Consider the following 11,088-nt stretch of genomic DNA (forward strand, 5'->3'; position numbering starts at 1 on the left):
TACATACCGTATTTTCCACCCTATAAGGCACACCTAAATACCTCAAATTTTCTCCAAAGCTGCCAGTGCACTTTATCACCCGGTGCGCCTTATATATGGAAGAATTGCACTACTTGAGACTGCTATTTGACAGCTGAACACCCAGAAGCTTTTATTTTGACAACTCTAACTTTGCTACCGGATCTTCAGAGCGGACGACACTCCACACAACACCTTCATCACTCATGGTTGCACACCAACATTCTAACAAACCAAAATAAACTAGATGAAATAATTACTCCCTAAACTGGGGAACAAAAACACATAAACACAATCAACACACACACAAGCCCAACAAAAACCCACAATAACCTCCAACAACACAAAATTTGTCGCTGCAAGGCATGATGGGACATCCTGAGCTCCTCAGTGCAGCCGATAGAAACTCCCATAATTCATTGCAGCTGTTTGTGGTGTTTTAAATGCAATTATTGGGGGTTATATTTGGTTTGTGGTGTCGGTAATAATTGTGTTGTGTTGTGTTTTTGTTGCTTAGTTCATGTAGTTTAGTTTATTACCGGTAGTTGTAAGTTGTCAACCAGCAGTGAAGAAGGTTTTGTGTGTAGTGTCCTGCTGGCATAGGCTGCAGGTAGGACTATCAAAATAAGGCATATGCACCACTCTGGGTGTTAGAATCAGTGGAAAATGTAACCTAATGACTTTGAGCTGTTGAGGTTGCTGACCACTGGTCTATTCCATGCACCTTTTAGGGCAGTGCACCTTGTATATGAACAAAGTTGTAAATTATGTCAATTAATGTAGGTGTGCCTTATAGGGCAGAAAATATGGTATAGATGTGGGTATATGTATGTATATATATAGGAATATATATTTACATGACTTTCAAAAAACAAAGCAGGCACTCCTCACGTCATCACTAATGTCACCTATGAGTTTGGGATTGTCTTTCTTTGGGTTTTGGTTTCTTACTTTCTATTTCTACACCCCTCCCTTGTTTTAATAGTAACACTTTTCCACTGTTTTAGCCACACTAAGACCACGACACCACAATCCAACTGTCATGAGATCACACACTCCTATGTCGACAGACACACACTCCCATGTTAAATAACCAGTCAGAATTAGGAACCTTAAAAACATGCGCATGCACGTACACACAGACACACAGGCACACACAGATGCTCACACACACAGACACACACACATGCACACACAGACACACACACATGCACACACAGACACAGACACACACACAGACACACTCGCATGCACTCACAGACGCACACAGACACGCGGCCGCACGCATAGGCACACGCATACACACAGCCACACACACACACACACACCCACACACACACACACACACACACACACACACACACACAGATACACACCCACCTAGAAGATGAGTGTAGCTAGGAACATGTTCAGATTTGTCACCTGGAATGTGCGTGGAATGGACACACAAACAAAAAGACAAAAGGTTTTGAACACCTGGATAAACTAGAGGCAGACCTTGTCTTATTACAAGAGACACACACACCTTCCACACGACATCACAAATTGATCTCACCACAATTCCCTCACACACTCAGCTGGTTTTAACTCCAAGCAGAGAGGCGGAGCTATATTAATCACAATAAAAAACTATTCTCTCATAAAGATACAATCATAGACCCAGAGGGAAGATTTATAATTCTTCATGTCTCTCTTCAGAACATAGAGATGTGCATCGCAAATATCTATGGCCCAAATGTTGATGACCCCTCTGTAAGGAAGGAGACTGGCTTCCTTGATTTGAAGGTGTGTTGGATCGTTATGTAGAGCCCACAGCTGGTGATCGGTCAGAATCACTCAAGAGTCCCTCGGTGGATGATGTTTTATTGACACTCAACTGTAGGATGGGGTGTTCTCATTACAGGAGTTACAGGAGGATGACGTAGTTGCGTGAGTGGACACGCGTGTGTACGTATGTGTGTGTGTGTGTGTGTGTGGTTCTGCAACAGGGAAACAGAAATAAAGAAGGTAGCAGAATGTCTGATATAACTGATAGTTGCAGTAATCTATAAACATGGCCGAAACTGGCATAAACAACAAACATGACTGCCCGGTGGGCCTTAACAGCTTCTAAACATGAAAATGGGGAAAGATACATCATTTCCAATACAACATCTCCCTCTACTGGTAACACAGACAACTACAACCAGCCGTGCCGGGAGGTCACGTGACAAGTGGACATGCGGGAGGTCCGTGCACAACAAGTGGACATGCACCGTAGCCAATCAGCTAGACTGACCGCCGATATCACCGCGACTGGCTACAAACTACACACAGAGGGCCTGTAACGGACAGCCGACGAGGCAAAACCGACGGAAAACATCCGAATGGCAACATACAACTTTACAGAAAGGAAAATCTCTGCACGAGACCTAGCTCGGCAGGGAAAGCCCGAGCTAATATGTAGCAATGCTAAGCAGATGGAAACACTACTAATTCAGCCTAAACAATGATTATAACAACCAACAGCTACTCATCCTTACTTGTAAGACGCACACAAAAACACCGAACAGTAGGAATGCCGTATCACGTCCGTACACCACAGGTAAACAGTCTCGGATGAATGCTATCCGGGTACGGCAAGCCCGAGCCAACTTGTGATTGGCTGAGAGTCCAGGTGAAGTGAGACGTCTTCCTAAGGCAGTGCTTCTCAAATGGTGGGGCGCGCCCCCCTGGGGGGGCGTGGTGGGGTGTCAGGGGGGGCGCGAGGCGGGCGCGACTTTCAGTATTAGTGTCTTTATTCATGCTTGAAGGATTAAAAAAGGGCCTCCAGCCACTAGGTGGCAGCAGTGATCAAACTAATCAACAGGCTGCCTGTTCAACCAGTAGAGAAGAAGAAATACTACACATGAACACCGGTGTACAGAGCTGGCGGAGGAGGAGGAGGAGAAGAGGTGGAGAAGTTTCTGACAGGAGTGAAAAGAAAAAAGGATGAGGCGTCAGAGGAAAAGAAAACAGGTGAGAGTAAACATAAAGCTAGTAAGAGCAGGAGATATGACGATGCTACGTCGCCCTTGGGTTTACCGTGAACACGTCGGAAACCAGGAAACACCCGTTTGTGTTTTATGCCTAAAAACTCTGGCAGCGGAGCATGAAACCAAATAAATGAAGACGGCACCTGGAGACCATACACCTGGAGACCATACACCATACACCTGGAGACCATACACCATACACCTGGAGACCATACACCATACACCTGGAGACCATACACCCGTTATGTCAGTAAGCCACTGGAGTTTTTTCATGGTAAACTCCATGAGTATGGCCAACAAGCCGGTCATTGTGTCAGCGCGGCATCAGTAAACAAAAAGCCTGTTAGCCTCTTACAAAGTTGTCCACCACATCACAAGGTGCATAAAACCTCACACTATAGCAGATTTATTTTGATAATCAGGCAATTGTATGCAGAATGCTGGTGCCAGTAACTGATACAGTGGTTTATACAGATAAATAAATAAATATTATCAAGTTCTCAATGGTAGTACAATTCGGGGGGGGGGGCCCTGAAAAAAATTCTGTCCTCTAGGGGGGGCGTGACAGAAAATAATTGAGAACCACTGTCCTAAGGGGAGAGAGAGAGTCACAGAAAGTGTCTTACGCCTAGTGGCCACAAGGGGGCCTTTTTTACACCTTCCTTCTATCACAACTTCTTCACCAGCCTCTCAACACTCTGACAAAACAGTGATAGTTGGAGGAGACCTCAACATCGCCCTCAATCCACAAATGGACAGAGTTAGTAAAGCAGCAAACACCAGACACTGGGAATCACCAGATAGAATCCAGCAGTACATGAGTGACTCTGGTCTTTGTGACGCTTGGCGCACCTCTCATCCTACTCTTAAAGAGTACTCCTTCTACTCAGCAGAGCACCAATCCTATTCACACTTAGATTACTTTCTGGTGAGTAACTCAGTGATTAAAGACACCTGGGACACACAGATTCACCCCGTCACTATCAGTGACCATGACCTGTCACTATGACGTCACTATCAGTGACCATGACCTGTCACTATGACGTCACTACCAGTCACCATGACCTGTCACTATGACGTCACTATCAGTGACCATGACCTGTCACTATGACGTCACTACCAGTGACCATGACCTGTCACTATGACGTCACTACCAGTGACCGTGACCTGTCACTATGACGTCACTACCAGTGACCATGACCTGTCACTATGACGTCACTATCAGTGACCATGCACCTGTCACTATGACGTCACTATCAGTGACCATGGCCTGTCACTATGATGTCACTATCAGTGACCATGACCTGTCACTATGACGTCACTATCAGTGACCGTGACCTGTCACTATGACGTCACTATCAGTGACCATGACCTGTCACTATGACGTCACTACCAGTGACCATGACCTGTCACTATGACGTCACTATCAGTGACCATGACCTGTCACTATGATGTCACTATCAGTGACCATGACCTGTCACTATGACGTCACTACCAGTGACCATGACCTGTCACTATGACGTCACTATCAGTGACCATGACCTGTCACTATGACGTCACTACCAGTGACCATGACCTGTCACTATGACGTCACTATCAGTGACCATGGCCTGTCACTATGATGTCACTATCAGTGACCATGACCTGTCACTATGACGTCACTATCAGTGACCATGACCTGTCACTATGACGTCACTACCAGTCACCATGACCTGTCACTATGACGTCACTACCAGTGACCATGACCTGTCACTATGACGTCACTATCAGTGACCATGCACCTGTCACTATGACGTCACTACCAGTGACCATGACCTGTCACTATGACGTCACTATCATTGACCATGACCTGTCACTATGACGTCACTATCAGTGACCATGACCTGTCACTATGACGTCACTACCAGTGACCATGACCTGTCACTATGACGTCACTATCAGTGACCATGACCTGTCACTATGATGTCACTACCAGTGACCAACTACCAGTGACCATGACCTGCCACTATGACGTCACTATCAGTGACCATGGCCTGTCACTATGACGTCACTATCAGTGACCATGACCTGTCACTATGACGTCACTATCAGTGACCATGACCTGTCACTATGACGTCACTATCAGTGAAAAATAATTAGAAGATAGAATCAAGACCATAGAGACAGCTCATGCAGCTTCCAATGAAGACCGCTTATTAACGGAGTTAAAGAGATTAAAAATGGAGTTGAATGAAATAATTGAACACAAAACACAATTTCAACTACAGAGATTACACTGGGAGAACTTTGAACATGGAAATAAATCCAGCAAACTCTTAGCCAATCAGTTAAAACGAAATAAAGAAAAGTGTACAATCCCCTCAGTTAAAACTCAAAATGGTGAAATCACTTGTGACCCTCAGGAAATAAATACTACTTTCAGAGAATTTTATAAAAAACTTTACTCTTCACAAATTGACCTTCAAAATCTGAACTAGAGACTTTCTGAGCACAGTTGACCTCCAAAATTAAAAGACGAACAGATCCAAGGCCTGGAAGCTTCTGTATCAGTAGAAGAACTGCATGAAGCTCTCCACCACATGCCTGATGGTAAAGCTCCAGGACCTGATGGTAATCCTCCAGGACCTGATGGTAATCCTCCAGGACCTGATAATGAAGCTCCAGGACCTGATGGTAATCCTCCAGGACCTGATGGTAAAGCTCCAGGACCTGATGGTGAAGCTCCAGGACCTGTTGGTAAAGCTCCAGGACCTGATGGTAAAGCTCCAGGACCTGATGGTAAAGCTCCAGGACCTGATGGTATACCTCCAGGACCTGACGCTAAAGCTCCAGGTCCTGATGGTAAAGTTCCAGGACCTGATGGTAAAGCTCCAGGACCTGATGGTAAAGCTCCAGGACCTGATGGTAAAGTTCCAGGACCTGATGGTAAAGCTCCAGGACCTGATGGTAAAGTTCCAGGACCTGACGGTAAAGCTCCAGGACCTGATGGTAAAGCTCCAGGACCTGATGGTAAAGCTCCAGGGCCTGATGGATACACCATCAGGTCCTGAATTTTACAAAGAATTTTGGCCTTTACTCTCACCAACTATTTTTAGAACAGTTGGGGAGATTAAAGAATCTTTATCTCTCCCTCCACATATGAACTGTGCAAATATCAATCTTCTTCTTAAACCGGATAAAGATCCTACACTACCATCTAGCTATCGCCCAATATCACTAATCAATGTAGATCTTAAATAATCAGTAAAACCTTAACAAGCAGAATAGAAAAAATTACACCCCACATAATACACCCTGATCAAACTGGTTCATTAAAGGACGACACTCCACTAACAACACACGCAGATTAATTAATCTTATAGACCACTCCACTAACAACACACGCAGATTAATTAATCTTATAGACCACTCCACTAACAACACACGCAGATTAATTAATCTTATAGACCACTGCCACCACAATAAACAAAAGGCCATTATCACCTCTTTAGATGCAGAAAAAGCTTTTGATAGGGTAAATTGGAAATTTCTACTCGCTACACTACGGAAATTTGGATTTAATCAAAATTACCTCCTGGATTAACACACTGTACACTTCACCCAGTGCCTGTGTTAAAACAAATGATCAAACTTCCTCAAGGTTCAATCTTTAGAGAGGTACCAGGCAGGGGTGTCCACTCTCACCCCATGTGGTTCAATTTTTATTGAACCATTAGCAGCAGCCATTAGACAGAACAATAACATAAAAGGAATACAAACAGCAAATGTAACCCATAAAATATGCCTTTATGCAGATGATGTATTACTGTTCTTACAAAACGCACAGACCTCTCTTCCAGAAACAATAGAACTAATAGACAGATTCTATGCAATTTCAGAATATTCTATAAATTGGAATAAATCAGTTGTCTTGCCTATTCACTCTATTTTTCAGCACACACCAAATACCCCACTAAAACCAGGGAACATCAAATACCTCGGCATTAATATCTCAGCCAAACTGTCAGACTTGGTGCACTTAAATTACACCCCCCTTATTAAAACAATAGAAGAGGACCTCACTCGATGGAGGACACTTCCTATATCACTTATGGAGAGAGTAGCAACAATTAAAATGATGGTCCTGCCTAAAATTAACTACATCTTTTCAATGGTCCCAACAAAACCACCAAAAACATGGTTTAATAAATTGGATATCTCAAAATTCTTATGGAAAAATTAACCATCACGTATAAGTTTAAAAACACTGCAGAACACCAAGGACCAAGGAGGCTTAGAACTTCCAAACTTCTATAATTATTATCTTGCCAATAAATGACTTTATGTTGTAAAATGGATTAATCAGAAACTTAGATGAAGGCTGGCTGGACATTGAAAAAACCTTCTGTGAAGATCTCCACATCAGAGACCTTCCTTTCTTCAGTCCTGTCATCAAAAAACACAACTGCTTTAAAAGCATCAATATAAACACATCTATGACAGCTTGGTGGGAATTTCTTAAAATGAATGGATCGTCACTCATTCCCTGCAAACTCACACCCATCTGGAACAATCCTGACATCCTGCAAAGGAAGAAACCAAGAAACTTCACAAGATGGCAAAACAAGGGAATAAGAAACTTGGAACACCTTCTCTTCAATAACTCTTTTATTCCATTTAAAGATCTAATAGAAACGTATGGCACCAGTCAAAACAACTATCTGGAATGTCTTCAGCTCAAGTCAATAATACAAACAAAGTTCAAACTAGAAGAGATGAACCTAAACTGACCTCAGACAAACCTCCTGAAGATCTCAGCTCCAAAACCACTTTCTGAAATCCTTTATCCTGTCATGTTCCAATACCACAATATCCCTTCAACCTCCAAATGGGAAGAAGATGTCAACATCAACACAGACCCAACGCTTTGGTCACTAATCTGTAGAAACACATTCACAATGAGCAGAAACACCAATATACAGCTCAGACAATACAAGGTCCTACACTAGTTCATTACAGGACAAAGGATGTTCAAGATGGTCTCACTTCCTCTAACATATGTTCAAACTGCACAGCTAATGTACCTGATACCTGTCTACACTGTGATCTCCCTGATACCTCCCTACACACACTCTGGCTGTGTACACCAGTTCAAACATTCTGGCAAAAGATCTGTGAAGACTTATCATTATACCTGGACCCCCCCATTCCAGTTTCACCTGCACTTTACCTGTTGGGTGATCTCACAGAAATTAAAGGAGAGAAAAATGAATCCTTCACACTCCTGGTCTCCCTAAACGTCACAAAGAAGGCAATCCTCATGAACTGGAAATCAAAACATAATCTTAATATAAAGTTATTTAAAAAGTTACTCCTAGACCACATCACATTAGCCGGCCTGGCCTGGGGGGTGCCGGGGAGTAGGGGTGCTAGGGGTGCTAGGTGTCGGGCCCCGGCCGGGCTGCCTGGCCGGGGCGTGTGGGGCTTCGGGGCTGGGTGCCCTCCCGGTCCTGGTGGGGGTGCCCGCTGCGGCGCCGGGGGTGGGTCCTCCCTCCACCTCCCTCCCCTCTCTGGGGCGGGGGTGGCCCCTGCTGCCGAGCTCTGGGTCTGGCTCACCACTGGATCGGGGGGAGACGGAGGGCAGTAGGGGCTCCGGGTTTGGATGGACAGCTGACTGGAGATGACCCCCGGGGGGGTTTATATGGGAGAGGGGCTGTGGGGGATGTGTGTGTGTGTGTGTGGGGGGTGGGGTGGGGGTGGGGGGTACGAGTGTGGATAGGTCTGTACGGGTAGGTGTGTGTAAGTGTCTACGTGTGTTTGTGTGTGTGGGGGGACGGTGAATGTGAGCGTAGGTGTATGTGCGTGTGGGGGGGTGTAATTTATATATAAGTATGGGTGTCGTCCTATGTGAATATGTGAGGGTGCGGGGGGGGGTCTACGCTCCCTAGCCGCTGGCCTCCAGCCGGGCTCGTGCTGGGCCATGCGGGTCTTAGACTCTGCTCTTCGGTCGTCGGGTGGGGTGGGGGGGGGGCTTCCTGTCCGGGTCCTCTTGTGGTGTCTTGTCGGAGTGGGTGTTGGTCCCCGTGTTCCAGACCGGCCACTTCGGGGAGGGGTGGGGCGGGGTGGCGCGGGGGGTCCAGCTGGGCTAAGTCCTAGCGATGGGGGGACCTTCTCCCTCTCAGCCCCTCCTACCTTACCTCACCTTACCTCATTCAACAATAGGGGCCAGTGGACGGGGCCTAGGGTGGGGGGGTCCTGGCCACTTAACTGTGGTCTGCTCCTCCCCCGACTTTGCACCGCCCACAATTTTAACTACACTTAGTCACGCAGGGTCTTGAGGGGATCAGCTGGCTTTCGGGGTTCTACTGCTGGGCAGCGGTAGAACGCCCGGGCCCCCGCTACCCCTCAATTTTAAACCACACCTTAGACACACACATTGCACCACCTCTTCAAAACACAAATACACATCCCTACATGTATCCAACACCCCATAGGGTGGAGGGGGGTGGGGGGGTGGGGGCTCCCCCCAGCACCTCCCGCTGTGGTCCCGCCGTGTTCCGGGGCGAGTGCAGCTGGAGTACGGGGGGCACGCTAGCTCGGGCGTGGCACCTCCACGGGGGGGCTGGGTAGTGGTTCTCCCTCCCTATTCACAGTTGGACTGGTGGAGGACGAGATCCCGTAGGGGCCTGGTGGGGGCCTGGGGAGTGGGGGGCACCCCCCCTCCCAACCAAATAAATGTATGTACGTATGTCTGTATATATGTAGATATGTATGTCTGTGTGTGTATGTGTATGCGTGTGCTTGGTGTGTGTATGCGTATGCTTGGGTGTGGGTGTGTGGGTGGGCTGGGATTAGGTGATGGGGATGGGGGGGCATTGGGGCTCCTGGGGGTTGGAGGGAGGCTGTCCTCCGGCCGGGCCTGGCTGGGCCTTCGCTCTTCCTGGTCTGGGGGGGGCTGGTCTGGGGCTCGGCGGCTGGGGCCTTCTCTGTCCCGCCGGGGTTGGGGGGGTGGTGGGGGGATGGCCCCCGGGGGTGCGGCGGGCTCTGCTGTCGGGGCCGGGGGGGCTCCCTGCCCGCGTGGCCCGGGGACGCTGCGCTGGCCAGTCCCGGCTTGGCGGCTCGGGTCGGGGCCCGGGGCTCTGCGCCCTTTATCCTTCTCTTGTGAGCCCCTCTGGCCTGGGGGGGGTCCTCTCTGCGTGCTCCGTCTGGTGCCTTCTGGGTTGGGGCGTGGCTCTCCGGGGGGGGTTTGTCGGGGCGTGGCTCTCCGGGGGGGTTTGTCGGGGCCTCCCTGGATCCGGTGGGTCGCTGGGTGCCGGAGTGGCGGCGTCCGGCCCTGGTGGCCTTGGGCTCCGGGGTGGTGCTGTGGCCCCCCCACAACAGTTTCATTCACATCCAGAGGACAAACCACACACACACACACACACACACACACACACACACACACACACACACACACACACACACACACACACACTTCCACTCCTCATTGACGAGATTGTTCTGTTAATTATCAAAACCAAGTTGTTGTTTGCTTTTGTTGTTGTTGTGTTTGTTTGTTTTTTGGTTTTTTTTATTATTTATTTATTTTTTTGTTTTATGTTCTTTTGTTTTTGCTTTTGTTATAATTGTTGTCATTATTTAGGTCTTTTGCTCTGTTGTTGCTCAGGCTGGTCTTAATCTCATGGCAGTTGGAAAATATTTAGATCACTGTGGTTAATGTATTATCAAAAAAAAAAAATGTATGTAGCACTAACAAGGGTATTGTATGTATTTTTTTTTCCACCAAGTCTTTCTCTGTCTTTCCTCTCCTCTCCTCTCCTCTCCTCCACCTCTGAGTCTGGTTTCTGCAAAAGTTTCTCCTTGTTGAGGGAGTTTTTCTTTCCACAGTCGCAAACACACCTGCTGCTCATGTGGATATGTTGGGCTTTTCTATTGTCTCTATAAAAGCAAATTGGAATGACTGTAATGTATTTAAAATGTCTTTCTTTTAATAATAAAAAAAAAGATAACATTGGAAAAAAGAAAAAAGAAAAAGGAAGGAGCTGCCACTTCTTCTTTACGGTAATGTATGCTTGTC

The sequence above is a fragment of the Blennius ocellaris genome, assembly GCF_963422515.1.
Source record: "Blennius ocellaris genome assembly, chromosome: 8".
In the NCBI taxonomy this organism is placed as follows: Eukaryota; Metazoa; Chordata; class Actinopteri; order Blenniiformes; family Blenniidae; genus Blennius; species Blennius ocellaris.